The sequence below is a fragment of the Hemicordylus capensis genome, chromosome 6 (genome assembly GCF_027244095.1).
Source record: "Hemicordylus capensis ecotype Gifberg chromosome 6, rHemCap1.1.pri, whole genome shotgun sequence".
NCBI classification, from domain to species: domain Eukaryota; kingdom Metazoa; phylum Chordata; class Lepidosauria; order Squamata; family Cordylidae; genus Hemicordylus; species Hemicordylus capensis.
The window spans coordinates 79,642,182-79,657,162 of record NC_069662.1 but is presented as its reverse complement, the minus strand read 5'-3'; the positions used below and the strand labels follow the sequence as shown (position 1 = coordinate 79,657,162).

At 44.2% G+C, this 14,981-nt stretch overlaps 1 protein-coding gene across 2 annotated transcripts in view; it reads left to right on the top strand.

Annotated features, from left to right (window-relative positions):
- Window positions 1–14,981, top strand: part of ADCY1 (adenylate cyclase 1) — a 285,419-nt gene that overhangs the window by 130,060 nt on the left and 140,378 nt on the right. The window lies entirely within an intron of this gene.

Here is a 14,981-nt window from a genome sequence, read left to right as displayed (position 1 = left end):
CAGTCAACTATTGCCACTGCTCGAAGCTACAGAGGCCATTGCCGGGGGAAGGCAGACAGACAGCCAGGCAGGCAAGTGATGGGCCCGAACCTGTCAGCGTCCTGAGGGGAACGCGTAGCCATGGTGGAAGTGAGGAAGGCCCAGTCAACTGCTGCTGCTACTCCTGAGGGGAGACACAGGTGCAGGACTCAGGTGAGGGTGGGAAGGTCTCTGGGGTTAAAGCACTGCGGCTTGGAGAATCAGCACCAGCAATGCTGCAGCCATGACCATGAGGGCTGAGGGGGATGGAGCAACGGGATGGAGGAGCACCCAAGTGGGGTGAGCGGATGAGGGGGAAGCAATGGGATGGAGGAGCAGGAGGAGCATAAGCTCAGCTCAGGTGAGGGTGGAGAGAACTCTGAGATGAGGGGGCTGTGGTGGGGAATGAGGGGAGCAATCAAGTACTAACGCACAGATGCTATGTGCGGGTTAAGCTAGTTATTATTATTGTTTTGTTTTGTTTATTATTGACACAGCTCCAGTTGCATTGGCTGTTTGCACCTTTTATCCTAGTGACCACTAGGGACATTAGAAATGAAGATAGTGAGGAAGAGCTTTCCTCTTTATTCCCTCTCTTGTTGTTTCTCTCTTTTCTCTGGCCTTTTCTGATTGTAGACTGATACTCTCAGGGGTCTCTCAGTTCCTGATTCTTGCTCCCTGTTCTGCTGCATTCTCCATTCTCTTTCTCTCCCTCTCTGCTTTGCATTATGAAGAAAGAAAGCTCTGGGACACAGGCTTTTATATACAAGTATGTAATTTTCCCAATAAACCTTCCTTGCTTTTGAATCTTAAATGTGTTTCTGAAGATACTCTTTAATAGGATTGCTCTTTCCACACAATCTGCTAACAGTGGTGAAGTAAACTTCACCCCAGCAGCAGCAGCAGCAGCAGCAGCAACAACTGTTGTGAATATGTATATAATACCTCTTCATTTAAAAAGAAGTTTTCAAAGAGGTTTATTTATTTATTAGATTTTTATACTGATCTTCATTAAAACAATCTCAAGGCAGTTTACAAAACTTTTAAAACAATATAAAACTATAAAAGTTACACAATAAAGATATTAATTTGGAATATAAAATACAAATCAATAAGATTTGTAAAATACAGAGCAGCAGCAACTAAAACAGCATTCATATGAATGCCTGGGTAAAAAGCCAGGATTTCATTTGCTTTCTATAAACTGTGATGAAGACTGAGGAGTGGATGCTTCTCAGGTTCACATAGAAAAAGGTAAGAAATGGGTTCCCTGTCTCAAAAGGGCTCACATTCTAAACATAATAGGCAAGGTAGACACCAAGAACAGCCACTGGAAGGATGCTGGGCTTAATCTGAATTAAAACCATTGCTCTACCCTGCTAAACAAAAGAGTCACCACTTTAGAAGGTACCTCTTTGCCCAATTAGTAGGGGTTTTATCTTGTAAAATAGCAGCTGTGGCGAGGAAGCATTCTGAACACTGTTCCCTCTAAGGTGTGCGCAAGTGCACGCACTCACAAGTTTTCTGATGTCTGCTCAGTTAATTTTAGAACCCGCTCAGGTTGAATTAGGAAGGCCCCACTCTGAATGCATCTGTACACACAGTGCCTTGATACTGCCGCCCAGAACAAAACTCATTCTACACAGAGCTGAAAGAAATTAGAGGGACCACTGATTATGAATCAGGAATGTCATGGGGGTGAGGGAGAAGAGATGAAGCCACCCACTTCGTGCATAGGGTGTAGGGATGAAGCCACACTGATCCATGAGCAAATCTAATTGCTAGTTAACATTAAAAAAAACAAGCACATGCTTAAAATAACATGCAGTTTGGTGAAAGAAGTTCTCTAGCCTATTTCCGATTTCTTTCTGCCCCATTTCTTTACCCACCTGTCTTCACTTCAGCTCTCATTACTCTTACCTAGGATATTTCCTTGACTCTCTTTCTGTCCCATGCAACAGATTTGTGGTGCTGGTTCTTTCTCCCTTCTCTCAAACCTTGGCTCTCTCCGATTCTGTCCCCCGCTTTTTCTGTATAGTGTTTCCTGGTTACTCTGAAGTGTGATGGAATGTTGATAGAAGTTTGGAACCGGATTTTTATATATGAGACTCGTATATACATTTATACATCATACATATATTACGAGTATGTAATGTGTACTTCATTGTGTACTGAGAAAAAGGCATTTAAATTAATGAAGGTTTTTAAAATTTAGCTTAGCAATTGCTACTCCCCCCCCCCACCTACCTTGGTAAGATAAATGGTATGAGTGCCACAACAATAATTTGTTATGCTGCCTGCTAAGAAGCTGGGGTTCAAGAGCAATGACTTGAATCCAAGGCCCTGGTCCAATAGAGATATGACAGTCTTGCTGTGATGGCCTAGCAACGGACTTTGATTGGTATCCTACAGTGAGCATAAGGCTCAAATATCTCATAAATCAGAGCAGCAACACTGTTTTTTCCCCAGAGGGAGAAGCTGAATATAAAAAAAATTGAGAGTACTGTTGGCTTGACCATCACATAATGCAGAGAAAACTTTAAAAAACAAAACAAAACATTGGAGTTTATACCATTTTGTGGTTTTTGAATCATTAGAACACTCTGCAATCATATTTTCAGGCTGTTGTTTGTAGTCAAGAGGGTTAAAAACATGTTCTTGAAACAAAATCAAGGTTTCCTTTCAATCTAAATTGATTCCAGTACCAAAGGATGGAAACACATACAAACACACACGAGCAAATTTCTTGCTCTTGCCTTGAGCGTAGTTGACAGAAATCTTGCACTTTACTGAGTTCATGGTCAAATCTATCACTACAATGCCCTCTTACTTTACCTTAAAAAAAATCTTTGTGTTCATATATATTGTGAACCATTATTCCTATTAAATGTGGTATTTCAAAGCAGCTCCTGTTTTAGCCTGGCTCCAGATTAAGCCTTCACTTCTCCTCTGGAAATGAAGTCCAGTCCTCCCTCAGACAGTGTATTTGATTGGTCATTCTGTGGGTTATGATCAGCCTAAGAAGCCAGACACAGGAAGGAAGGCTGCTCTTCCAGAACATGGGTACTGGTCATGCATGAAGTATGTGTTGTTCATGAGAGGCAGGCGAAAACAAATGGCCCATTGTTACAGTGATACAGCTAATAATAGGGGCTCTCACTCAGGCTGAGAAGGAAGAACAAGAGAGCAAATCTTTCTGCTCAATTACACCAGGTGTGAGGTACCATCTGCTTCACCATTAATCCCAGTAATAGAGCTGCTTACTGTATAATGCCACCTTGTGTTTGTAGCAGTGATGGTAAAATTGTAGAGAAACACATGTGACAATAGTCTACTGTCTTCATCATCTTCTGTGGATAGGGACTGATTTACTCAGGCATTTTCAGTCATTTTCCCCTGATGTCTATCATTGCATTGTACATGTCTGTGTGGGAAAAGACTATGTACATCAGGCTTGCACAACTTGTGATCCAGCAAGCCAAATGCATCCCTCACACCATGTATGCCAGATAATGTGGCCTGTCTTGTGTTTGTTGCACTCCCTATTTTTGAAGTCCAAGAACTTCTTTTAAAAACCCAGGAGACTTATTGATCCATGGCTGATGGATTGTATGTGACCAAGTGGTAGGTCACAAGTTGTGCCAGCCTAGTGTACATGGAAACACTTGTTTAATGATTACTGTGATTCTAGCAAGACCAACAAATCCTACTATAACCGTGGAAATGTTGCAAGTATATGTCAAGGCTTCTCCGTTCCTAGATGTCATTCCTATGATGTTTTCTCTGTGTGATTGTTTGGAATGCACATGCTGAATGACAAATATATAGAGAAAAATTGGCAGCAAAAATGTGAACTTCAGGGTCAGCTAAAAAAAAAATGATACAAGCAAAAATCCTTGTCTCATTAATCTTTATAATAATCTTATACTGTATAAATGTTTTCTTTTCATGGAAGAGGAACTACAATCTGTGGGAACTTACAGCTTTAATTATAGGGCTGTTTTCATGATTATTAGGATAGGAGAAGCCTCCTAGTTCAGGAGCTGTGCATTCTCCCAACATCTGATCATGTGTTAGTTATAAAAGCAAGGTTGGAGGCAGGCAACTTGTTTGTCTGTCAAGCCCCAGCTGGGTAGGATGAGCACATCCTACCCAGATTCCATCCCCAGCTTCAAAACAAAGTAGAAGGAAAAACCTCCCTATCCCAGTAGGGCATGACAGATGAGTAAGCTCCCTCCCTCTGATCTTGCTTTTATCTAACACACAATCAAATATTGAGAGTGCGCACAGCTCCCAAACTAGAGTTGGAGGCTTCTCCTTCCCTAGGGACAGCCCTATTATATTGTACATGAAAGTAGGTGTCAAGTACACAGGGATGGCCTATAGATCATTGACTGCCATTAGCTCAGTTCTAGGACCTCCATTATAAGATGAGGCAAACAGTTCAGAGAATAAAACAAGGTGAAAAGACCTTACAATTCAGATCCTAGGTGACCCCACGTTGCTAGGATCCCCACTCCAGGGGAACTAGAGCCAGCACCTCCACTGCAGCCTGAAGAAATGGTCCTGCCTTCATCCTCTTATTTGCAGGAGTGCCTCAAGGACCTGCCAGTGGAGGGCCCCAGTGTCGAAGGAGCTTGCTCTTTCTCAATTTCTTAAATAGGGCAAGGCCCCTTAATAAACAGAGCCTTCTCGATGAAAGGGGTGGGACCGATGCCCTACTACTACTATGAATATTTATATATCACTTTTCAATTAAAAAATCTCAAGACAGTTTACACAGGAAAAATAAATAAATAAGATGTTTCCCTGTCCCAAAAGGGCTCACGATCTAAAAGGAAATGTAGGGTAGACACCAGCAGGAGCCACTGGAAGGATGCTGTGCTGGGATTGGATAGGGCCAGTTGCTTCCCCCCCACACTGCTAAATAAAAGAGAATCACCACTTTTAAAAGGTGCCTCTTTGCTAATTAAGCAGGGGTTGAGTACCCTCTGCCTGGGCAGGAACAACAAAAGCAGCCTCTGGAGCAACATTCCTCTTAAATTACAATACCCACATCTCTTGCAATCCTGCTCAAAGTTATCCAAGGTCCTGACCCAACCCTGACTTGACCTGGAGCAAGATATTGACAACTTTACAATGGATAAGATCCCAGGTTCTATCACCGGTCGAATTCAGACATAACACGAAACCAGAGGTTGGCGAACCACAGTTGATGAATGTCTAACCGCAACCCGCCAACCTCCAGTTTAAGGAGAGAGGAGCCCCTCCTTGCTGCCTGGCCACCGAGGTCAATCCCAGCAAGCCCCACAGCTGGATTTTGGGCAAAACATCAACATGTAAGTGGAGCAGCTGCAATAGGCCATGAGCTTGAAGGGGGCATGCCAAGCATGATCGTGCATTTTCAGAGCACTTCAAAGCAATCCATACAGACCAAACCAAACTCCTGTTTCACTGGTAGCTTGCTGGTGGTGGGCTCATCCTCTCATGAAAGACCTAATCTACTGGGGAGGACCTTGGGGAGTGAGGCCTCAGTCTCTCTTCAGCCTGCATGCTCATGAGTTGAGCTAACCCAACAAAGAGTGCCCCAGTTGTGTATGGCACCCAAATTTTCTTGGTAAAAATGAACAGAATTTCTGCAAACCCCGCCCCCCTCTTCCTTGTGAAATCTTGCACACACCCAAAGGAGATTCTGATGCTCTATGTGTCAGAGCCTGGCCGCATGCGTGGACAGGGGGAACATCGGGTGCATGGATGCATCTTTAAACCCTTTCAAACTTTCCAGGTCCGCTCCAGTGTTGCGCTGTATGCAGAACTACTGATGTGGGGATTCACAGGAGAGGGGAGCCCCGATTTCCAGTGACCCTGGGACACAAACAGGTGCACAAGTCCACATGGGCAGATGGGCTGGCAGGGGGCAAGCTTTGACAGCTACTTGGCTTGGCACCAGTATTCCCTCTAAAGCATGTGCATGTGCACGTGCTCTCAAGTTTTTTTGATGTCCGCTCAGTTAATGTTAGATCCTGCTCACGTTGAATTAGAAATGCCCCACTTGAAAGCAAGTGCGTACCACTGCATTGATACTGCTGCGCAGAACAAAATTCATTCCGACACAGATGAAAAAAATTAGAGTGAACATTGCTTGGCACTCTTTTGAGCAAGTGTGGTCTGCCCTGGGTCAGCATCCATCATGATCACAGATGTCAGATTGCTCCTTTGACTGGAACACTGCTGATCTTGGTGACCAGCCCTCCTCATGAGTAAGCCTAGGCACTGCAAACCCCCAAGGGGCCAGGTCCCCCTTCCCCAACCTTTCTGTGAAAAAAAATAGAACTTGGTTGCTTGAGAATCCCTGGTTGTGGCTGCCATTTAAACTCAATCCTGGGCGGGGGGGACCCCTCACCAAATGTTAGTGACTCCCGGTGCTGTGATGGGGTGCCCTGCCTATGTTGCCACATGGAATGTTTGTGCTTATAAACATACATCACTGTCGCTTTATTATTGGGGAGCAAATCACTTAGTTCCCATTCTGCCATCCCATCCCTTTTCCCTCCTACTTGCTGGGTGGGTGAAGCATGGGACAGAGTGGGATGGTGGAATGTCCCTGTGTTACTTTGCTGCTTGACAGGATGACAAGTATGAGATGGGGTGTGGCAGCATCCCTGTTGCCAGGCAACTCCATAGCTGGATAGGTGACAGGAGGGGTGGCCAGTGAGAAGCACCACAGACATGTGGTGGGCATGATCCAGGGCACATCGGCACCATCACCTCTATGGTTGCAGTTTGAAATTCGGCAAAAACCGCAGTTAAGGCAGTGTCCAGAATCAGACATAATGCTTCAGTGGCCAAACCAGAGGTCTTGGTGGCGAACCTTTTTGCAAACTGAAGGATCAACTTGGAGTTTGGCGAGGCAAACCACAGGTTGCTTTTGGCATGGAATTGCAGTTTCACAAATTCGGATGTACTGGAGTTCCATCCTCTGCCCCGTTTAACTCCGGATCCGTGTTATGTCTGAATTCGGCCACTGGCATCTTCAGTTAAAGGATCATAGGTAGCAGGACTGGGAAAGACTTCTGCCTGAGAGCCTGGTGCAGTAAAGGAATATTGAGTCTGAAGCAGGATCTTCTGGACTATAGAGAGCTCCACAAAAATGAGGAGTTCTGAAAATCTATGTCATTTGGAGTTAAATTTATTTTTCTCCTAATTTGATTTATTTATATAAGATAAAACTCAGGAACACTTTCAAACATGTGCTCCCCACATCAACTAATATGGGCCATGTGTAGCTAACTAAATGAAATTTAGAACCTTTAATTAGAGGGCACTATGGCAGCAACACACATCTCATCCACTCAGTGTGAGAAGTTCTTAGCAGTACGTGATCACCAATAGCCCTTGACAGTAACTAACAGCTTCATATAGGGCTATGAGGAGAGATTCTGCTCTCTAAGGGTTATAAGTGTCAGGAACCATATTTTCCTTCATTTCCATGAACAGATGATGCCGATAAAATAGTCTTTGATATCTCAGTGCTGGCCTCTAAGACTTATACAAATAGCAAAAATACTGTTTGAATATGTATAGCGGTATTGTGAACTGTGTGTGATCATTCTTCATATCTAACATATCACCTAAGTTCCCTGGAGGTGCACATGAGTGAGGAGATCACATCAGGACCATTGTGCTGAATACACTTATAGATCTTTGAAATCACCGCAGCATATGAGTCCTATTCATGTTGCAATCTGTGTACAGTGTATGCATGTACAGATCTGTAGGCATGTGCAATCATTCTCACTTTATGTTCAATACACATACACATTTCCTGTCTGTACTCCGCATTTGAGGGTACTGTACTTGTACCTAGCTTCACTTTTAAGATGAATGCATGTGCAGTCATTCACACAAAAAGATGTACGTATATACAGCTACTTGTACACATGTACAATATAATATCTGAATGGTGCTACAGTGTATTTAGAATTGTAAAAAAACCAACCCAGACAAAAGAACACTGGAATTGCATATGTTTCTCATGAAGAAGGTATTGCTCATGTCTCTCAAGGGAAACCTTTTGTTTTCACTTTGAAGTAAACCAGAGTTCCACATTACATATGAACATGGGAACTTGGGTTTTCACAATTGTAATTTTCCTTAAAAGTTAAGGAAATGTTTGTTCCTTAATTTTCACAATTAAGGAACAAACCAGAAGAACAAATGCATGAAAGGGGTGTTTGTGCAAAATTTCCATTTCTTCAAACCACAATTAAGGAACAAATTAGAACGGACGCATGAAAGGGATATATGTGCAAAATACTTGGAACTCAATAAAATTTGGCAATGAATTTTTTAAAGTGTCCCTCGCTGCAGGTTTTTTAAATTGTTAGCAGATATGTTAACTTATCAGATATACAGTGCATGACAGCAGAAATGTATTACTAAATATCCAGTACTCTCACTTCCAAGTTCTTTAAAGGAATGTGTGCAGCTTTCACATTTGACAAAAGGTGCAAGTATTTTTCATATTCAGGGAGCCATTCCAAAGTGAAAAATGTAAAGTAATAATCAACCTTGGAAGTGTCCTTACCAGCTTTTCATATGGCAATCAGATCCTGGCACAGGAAGTAAGACCAATCTGTTACAAGAAAATTATTTCGGGGAGGATACCTTCTGACTGCAGTGGGCTTCTATACTAGACAGCCATCAGAATGCAGTGTATTATGCAAAACTACTTTCAGCTTGTTTGCATTTTGAGATCTGGGCAGTGATGAAAGATTCTTCTGTTGTATCAATTGTCCTCTAATGTGTCCTTTGACATATAGTGATGTTGTGTACTGTCCTGCTAGGAACCCTATGGGTGAATGCATAACAAGTAGATTATATGCAAAATGTTGGGTTCTGTTTGCGCAGTGGAATAACAAAATGCTATTCTGTGAAATTCAGCTGCAAAGGCCATTGCAGCAACATTTTCTATCAGTGATGCTTTATGATTAATTTCTGCTTGAGCAGTTCTTCACTCTTATAGAACTAAAAGTGCATCCTACTTCTTAGTCAATGGATTGCAGATGCATATAGGCTGACTTTCAGAATACTGCGCCAGATAATGGTAAATTTGATAGCTCATGGTAGAGCAAATGCTTTGTATACAGATGATTTCAGGCCTGCTTCTTGACATCTCCAGTTAAAGGATCTTGGATAATAGGGTTTAGAAAGAACCTGAAATCTTACAGAGTTATTCACTGTCAATAAGAACAGGTAATAGCGAGCTATATGATGAACCAATGGCCTAACTCAGGATAATACAGCGTTTATGTTGTTTATTTATTTAGATAATGTTACCCCTGTGGGTCAGCCTAGAAAGGCTCTTGCAAAAGGCTTGCAAATTTTTAAAAGCAGCTAAAATTAGAATTAAGAATAAAAACATAATTACCTAGTCCAGTAATCCAAATTTCTTCCTAAAAAGAAAGGTCCTATCCAGCTTTTAAAAGTTCAGAAAAGAGCCTGCCAGGTGCATCTCTCTGAGGAAAGTGTTCAACTTAATCCCACAGAGAACATCTGCCCCACTTCCTCTTTAGCAGCAGGGAAATAACTTGCCTAGGGAGCAAGAGGTTGCTGGTTCGCATCCTCGCTGGTATGTTTCCCAGACAAAGGGAAACTCCTATATTGGGCAGCAGTGATATAGGAAGCTGCTGAAAGGCATCACCTCATACTGAGCAGGAGATGGCAGTGGTAAACCCCTCCTGTATTCTACTGAAGACCACCACATGGCTCTGTGGTTGCCAGGAGTTGACACAGACTTGACGGCACAATTTCATTTGACTTTACGTTCAGAAAACCCACTTCAGAAGACCCAGAGGCTGCTGCTCGGTGCTCTGCAGAGAAGGCAGGAACTCACCTGCCTTCCCTGGTGGATGAGTACTGGCTGCCCTCTCCTCCACCCTGCCACACACCCACACGAGTGGCGGCTCAGCGATTGCAGGAGCTGGGAGTGGAGTGGACTTCCCCCTCCCAAGGTGCTCTAGGGCACGAGCGCAATGGCTGCTCTCGTTAGAGCAGCTGCTGTGCTTGGCGTGGCCGCTCCTTCCCCCCTGCCTAGGTTTGCTTAACCTTGGCTAAACGCTGGGTTAACAACTCAGGCTTGGCGTAGGGGCAGCACTAGGATTGGGATCGATCCCAGCACTTCACACGTCAGCATAGCACAGGCTGGCTGCCCTAGCCTGGGCTAGGCTGCACATATGAACAGCCTCTCCAAGTCACATGAGGGATCATTTATGGATGTACTGAAAAGCTGTGTCCAGGCCATTTAGGGTTTTGAATTTCAAAACCATGACTTTGAAATGGGCCTTGAAACAAAACAAATATTTACAAATATTTGTAATATCTGGTTGGCTATGTGACATTTTGTTTGAAGAGGGGGGGAAATTAATTTTTTCCCTAATGGCTCTGTAGCAGCAGCCAGTTGAGGCTGGGCTCACTCTGAAGCCCTATTGCCGCCACCACTATGCAAAAATACAGGAGAAAGGAGCCTGAATGCATTTGTTGGGAGGTGGTCTCCATGCTGCAGACATTTTTACACCCTTTGAGCCCCCCCCCCCTCAAAAAAAAAAGAATTACTAAAAGGAGGAAACTAGTTTTGGCATCTGAAGAAAGCTTCAGTGAAAAACAGCCCTCTGTTTTGGCTCATCCCTCTGCCTAACTCCTTGCTTTCACAGAAACTTGTGGTAATGTCCTGAAATACTGTCATCTAGTGGCCACTGAAGGAAAATATGGCATCTAAGGACAGTACACTGGCTTTTTCACCCCATACGTAGGATAAGACAAAGTACAGACAAATCTGTTAAAGGCATGTTTTCTTTAATAGATTATTTTCATTAAATATCTTCAAACTTTCCTTTCCATTAAAGTACATATGGATTATTTCATCAGCCTTAGATGTAGATGAACCGATTGTTTCTTTGGAGAATATCTAGGACAAAATCTTTAACTTGTTTTTTGAACTTGGTCTATCCACATGTGGATTACTAAGGATGCAAACTAGGAGGCCAGGCACAACAAGAAATTGAAGCTATTCTCACGATCAATGGAAAGCAGACTAAGGGAGCTTAGCCTACTATCCAGGGATCGTGGGAACCACTGGACTTGCAGGCGGGCCCAGTGCTCCCAAGGTGGCAAGCCCACCTAAAACACCATCCCCTGACAAGATTAATGGAACAAGCACTCCACTAACCTCATCTTTTTGCTCGTGTGTTGCCATGGTGTGCGGCGACACACAGGTAGACTCCCAGCTGGGAGACTGCAAGCAGCCTCCCTGGCTCGGGGGTTTCTCCAGAATGCCCTGCACATTCACATGGAGCATCCTGGAAGTTCCAAGGGGCGTGTAGCCCCCAATCCCTGCAGCCCCCGCCAGCTCCGTGACAGAGCCAGCATTCATGTGGGCGGTCGGTCCGGCCACCCAAGGCTACCATTTGATCATCTGCAGGGAGAGCGAGCTAAGCCAGCTCTCCCCGAAAACCTGGAAGAAGCTCTTCTCACTGATCATGAGAACAGCTTCAGTGTCTATCTCAAAGAAACCTTGATGAATAATCGTAGCTGGTCAAATAAACCTCCAGTCCCTTCTCTGAAATCTGAGACCTCACATCGCAGGTAGTGATGTGCACTACTATTGGCTGCAGAGTGTTTTGATAAGCATTGGTTCAGTGTAGGTAGCTGTGGCTTACATAGAAAGAGATACATTATTGGAAAGAGCTAGACTTGAAGTCCTGTTTCCTGACATGTATGCTTTCCAATGAGTGAATTTATTATTAGAGTCAGTGACCAGCAATCAAAAAAATAAAATGGAAAAGAAAAATAAACAGGACTGGATAATAGTGCATACATACATACAGAGGTCTCAGTCTATCTATATAATTATCTAAGGTGTACCTATGGCTAATTCCATGTGTGGCAGCTCTCACAAGAGTTCACTAGCAGAAGCACTGTGGTGATTGGGCAATGGAGATTCCATATGCAGATAGGGAGGAGGAGTCTGTGAGAGCAGAAGCACCATGTTGATTGGGCAGTGGGGATTCAGTATGCAGATGGGGGGGGAGGAGCCTGTGATGATTAAGGTCAGTTGGAATGCAACTGTTACAGGTCGGAAGATGTTCTTGATTGTAGAGGAGAGGAATCTATATAAAAGGATAGTGGGCAGGGGTCTGTGAAGGAGGTTGCCGTTGTGTGAATTAGATGAGGAAATAAGATGAACAAGGTCTATTAACTCAGGAAGGGAGAGAGAGAAAGAGAGAGAGAGCGGGGGGGGGAGAAAAACAGAGGAGTAGAGCGGGAGTAGAGGAGGAGTAGGGGAGAAAGAGGAGTAGGGGAGAAAGAGAGAAAAAGAAGGGAGGGGAAGAGAGAAAGAAGGAAGGACAAGGAATGGGCCCGAGCCTGTCAGTGGCCTGAGGGGAAATGAGAAGCCATGGCAGCACCTATTGGCAGCATGGAATGGTCCAGTCAACTGCTGCTTCTGTTTGGGGCTACCGAGGCTATTGGCAGAGGGAGGCAGACAGGCAAGGGACGGGCCCAGACCTGGGCGCGGCCTGAGGGGAACGAGCGGCCATGGTGGCAGCAGCAGCAATGAAGGGCCCAGTCAACCATTGCTGCTGCTGCTCCTGTGGGGAGGAGTAGGAACGGGGCAAGAGTGGGGAGGTATCTGGGGATAGGGGGCGGCAGCTTGGCTAATAAGCGCCAGCAACGCTGACCAAGAGCGGTGAGAGGGATCAAAGCAACCAGATGGAAGAGGAGGAGCAGGAGTGTGGCTCAGGTGAGGGTGGATAGATCTCTGAGGTGAGGGGAACAGTCAAGTACTAGTGCACAGATGCTCTGCGTGGGTTAAGCTAATTACAATTAATCAACTGCTCCTGTCTCAGTTTGCATGCTGTGGCACAGAATCTTGCTACCCCACTGTAATTGCTGTATACATGCGAAAGTTGTCCAGAAAATTTCCCAATTCAAAATTTTCTAGAAAACCCACGTCTCTGCTATGCTCTGGCATGTAAGATTTCAGTATTCAGGCTGGTTTTGATTCTGAAATGCTTTCAGATAAACAATGTGCTATATTAATTATTCAGCTGTACAATCCCACGAGAGGCAGACCCAGCCAAGACAGATCCAGATTTAGGGATGTGCACAAATGTTTCGGTGGGTCTGGGAGTGGTACCTTTAAGCATGAGTAAAGCAGGTCCTTTACTGCTCCTCCGCCACCCTGCCACTTTTCTGGGTGCGATGTTGCACCGCTCAGAAGTCCACACATGCCTGCAGGGCTTCAGCCAGCAGCCTGTGCCTGGCGGCAGGACACACATGGCCACCATGCATGCTGCCAAGTGAAGCCCCACAGCTGCATGTGAACTTCTGAGTGGTGCAGCACCGTGCCCAGAATAGCAGCGGAGCAGCGGAAGAGTAGGTAAGGACCTGCTTTACTATCCTTAAAGGTACCACTCCCTGCCTCACTGAAACTATTTGGTGGGCCTCACCAAATTGATTTGGTCCCTACTGGATGCACCAAATCAATTCGTGCACATCCCTATCCAGATTTGCATATCCATAAAATAAGGAAGTGGCATTTCCAGGGAACTCCAGGAACCACTGGCCTAATATTTAAGGCATTCTGTTGAAAGAGGCTGTCCAGAACAGAGTCCTAATGGCTATGGTCAGAGAGTAGGGTGCAGCAGAGTGGCAGAAAGGCAGAGAAACAAGCAGGCTGCTTGGAGCTACATGAAGGATGTAAAAAGAAGGCAGTAAAAACAAAGACCAAAGATACTGTTACTGTGGCAGAGATTCAGGCCTGACTTGAAAATATTTGTAGCTAAGCCATGTCAGGAACAGCCCATTGACTGCCCAGAGATGGGGCCATGCTGGATTCTGAAGAACACCATACTGCCTTTTCTGCCTTCTGCCATACAGCCTTGTGTAGCTCCCCACAAGAGGCATCTGCATTAGGAGGTTCCAGTTCAAGGCCCAACTGGGCTAGATATGCACCAAGTGCTCTCCTGAGCTTTTCACTTAGGTGTGAAATAATTGCAAAACTGAGGTTGTCTTCCTTTTCATATTCTTCATGCAAATCAGTTAACATTTGGGGAGTACCGTATTATTTAACTGGTATTAGAAACATCCGAAACTCTTGGCAATGTGAGAAGTTCTTTTGTAAAACAAGAAAGCAACATACAGTGAAAGGGACACTGTTCAATTCAATTTTTACAATTCAATGGGACACTGTATATTAATGCTTAAAATAGTGGTATTGACTAATATGCTATTCTGACAGTACAGTGTTCATTACTGATAAGTATTTCCACTGTGGGGAAGACTTCATTAATGTTCAGCGGATTTAAGGTTGGGTAAATAAATTCACAAGAGATCCATCTCATTGTTTAATAACCTGCCTTGCTAGGCGCAACAAAAGAGCACACTGATTCCCAAGCAGCACACACAAAAGAAAGCAAATGATCCTGCATATTCTTTCACCTACAGATGTTTCAGGTACTACAAAAAGATATTATTAATAGTATTATGATGGTAATGGTAATTAGGAGCAATTACCTGCTCTTGAAGCTCTTTGTTCCCTTCCTGCAGATCACTGTTTCCTATATAGAGGAATGTAGAGATTATGGCTGTTCATCAGAACCACATGGGTAGCTGGGTCTCTCTGTTTGTTCTGGAAGGCAAAGAACTGCTGGGGCAATTCATTCCATAAGCAGCACTGAGAAAACTCTAGCTGGATTAGCAATAGTTACTTGCTAGAGTGGTGTATGCTTGTGTGTGTGGTAAATGTTAGACATTTGAAGAATGTTGACATTTACTGGTTATTCTTAAGATTTTAGGAGGCTCAGTGGGATTTGTCAGGAAATGAGGCTGCTCACACAAGCAGCCAAGCCCAGGGTGCCTTGCCCCAAGCTCGGGAATTTATTCCAGGCTTTAGCCTGAATTTT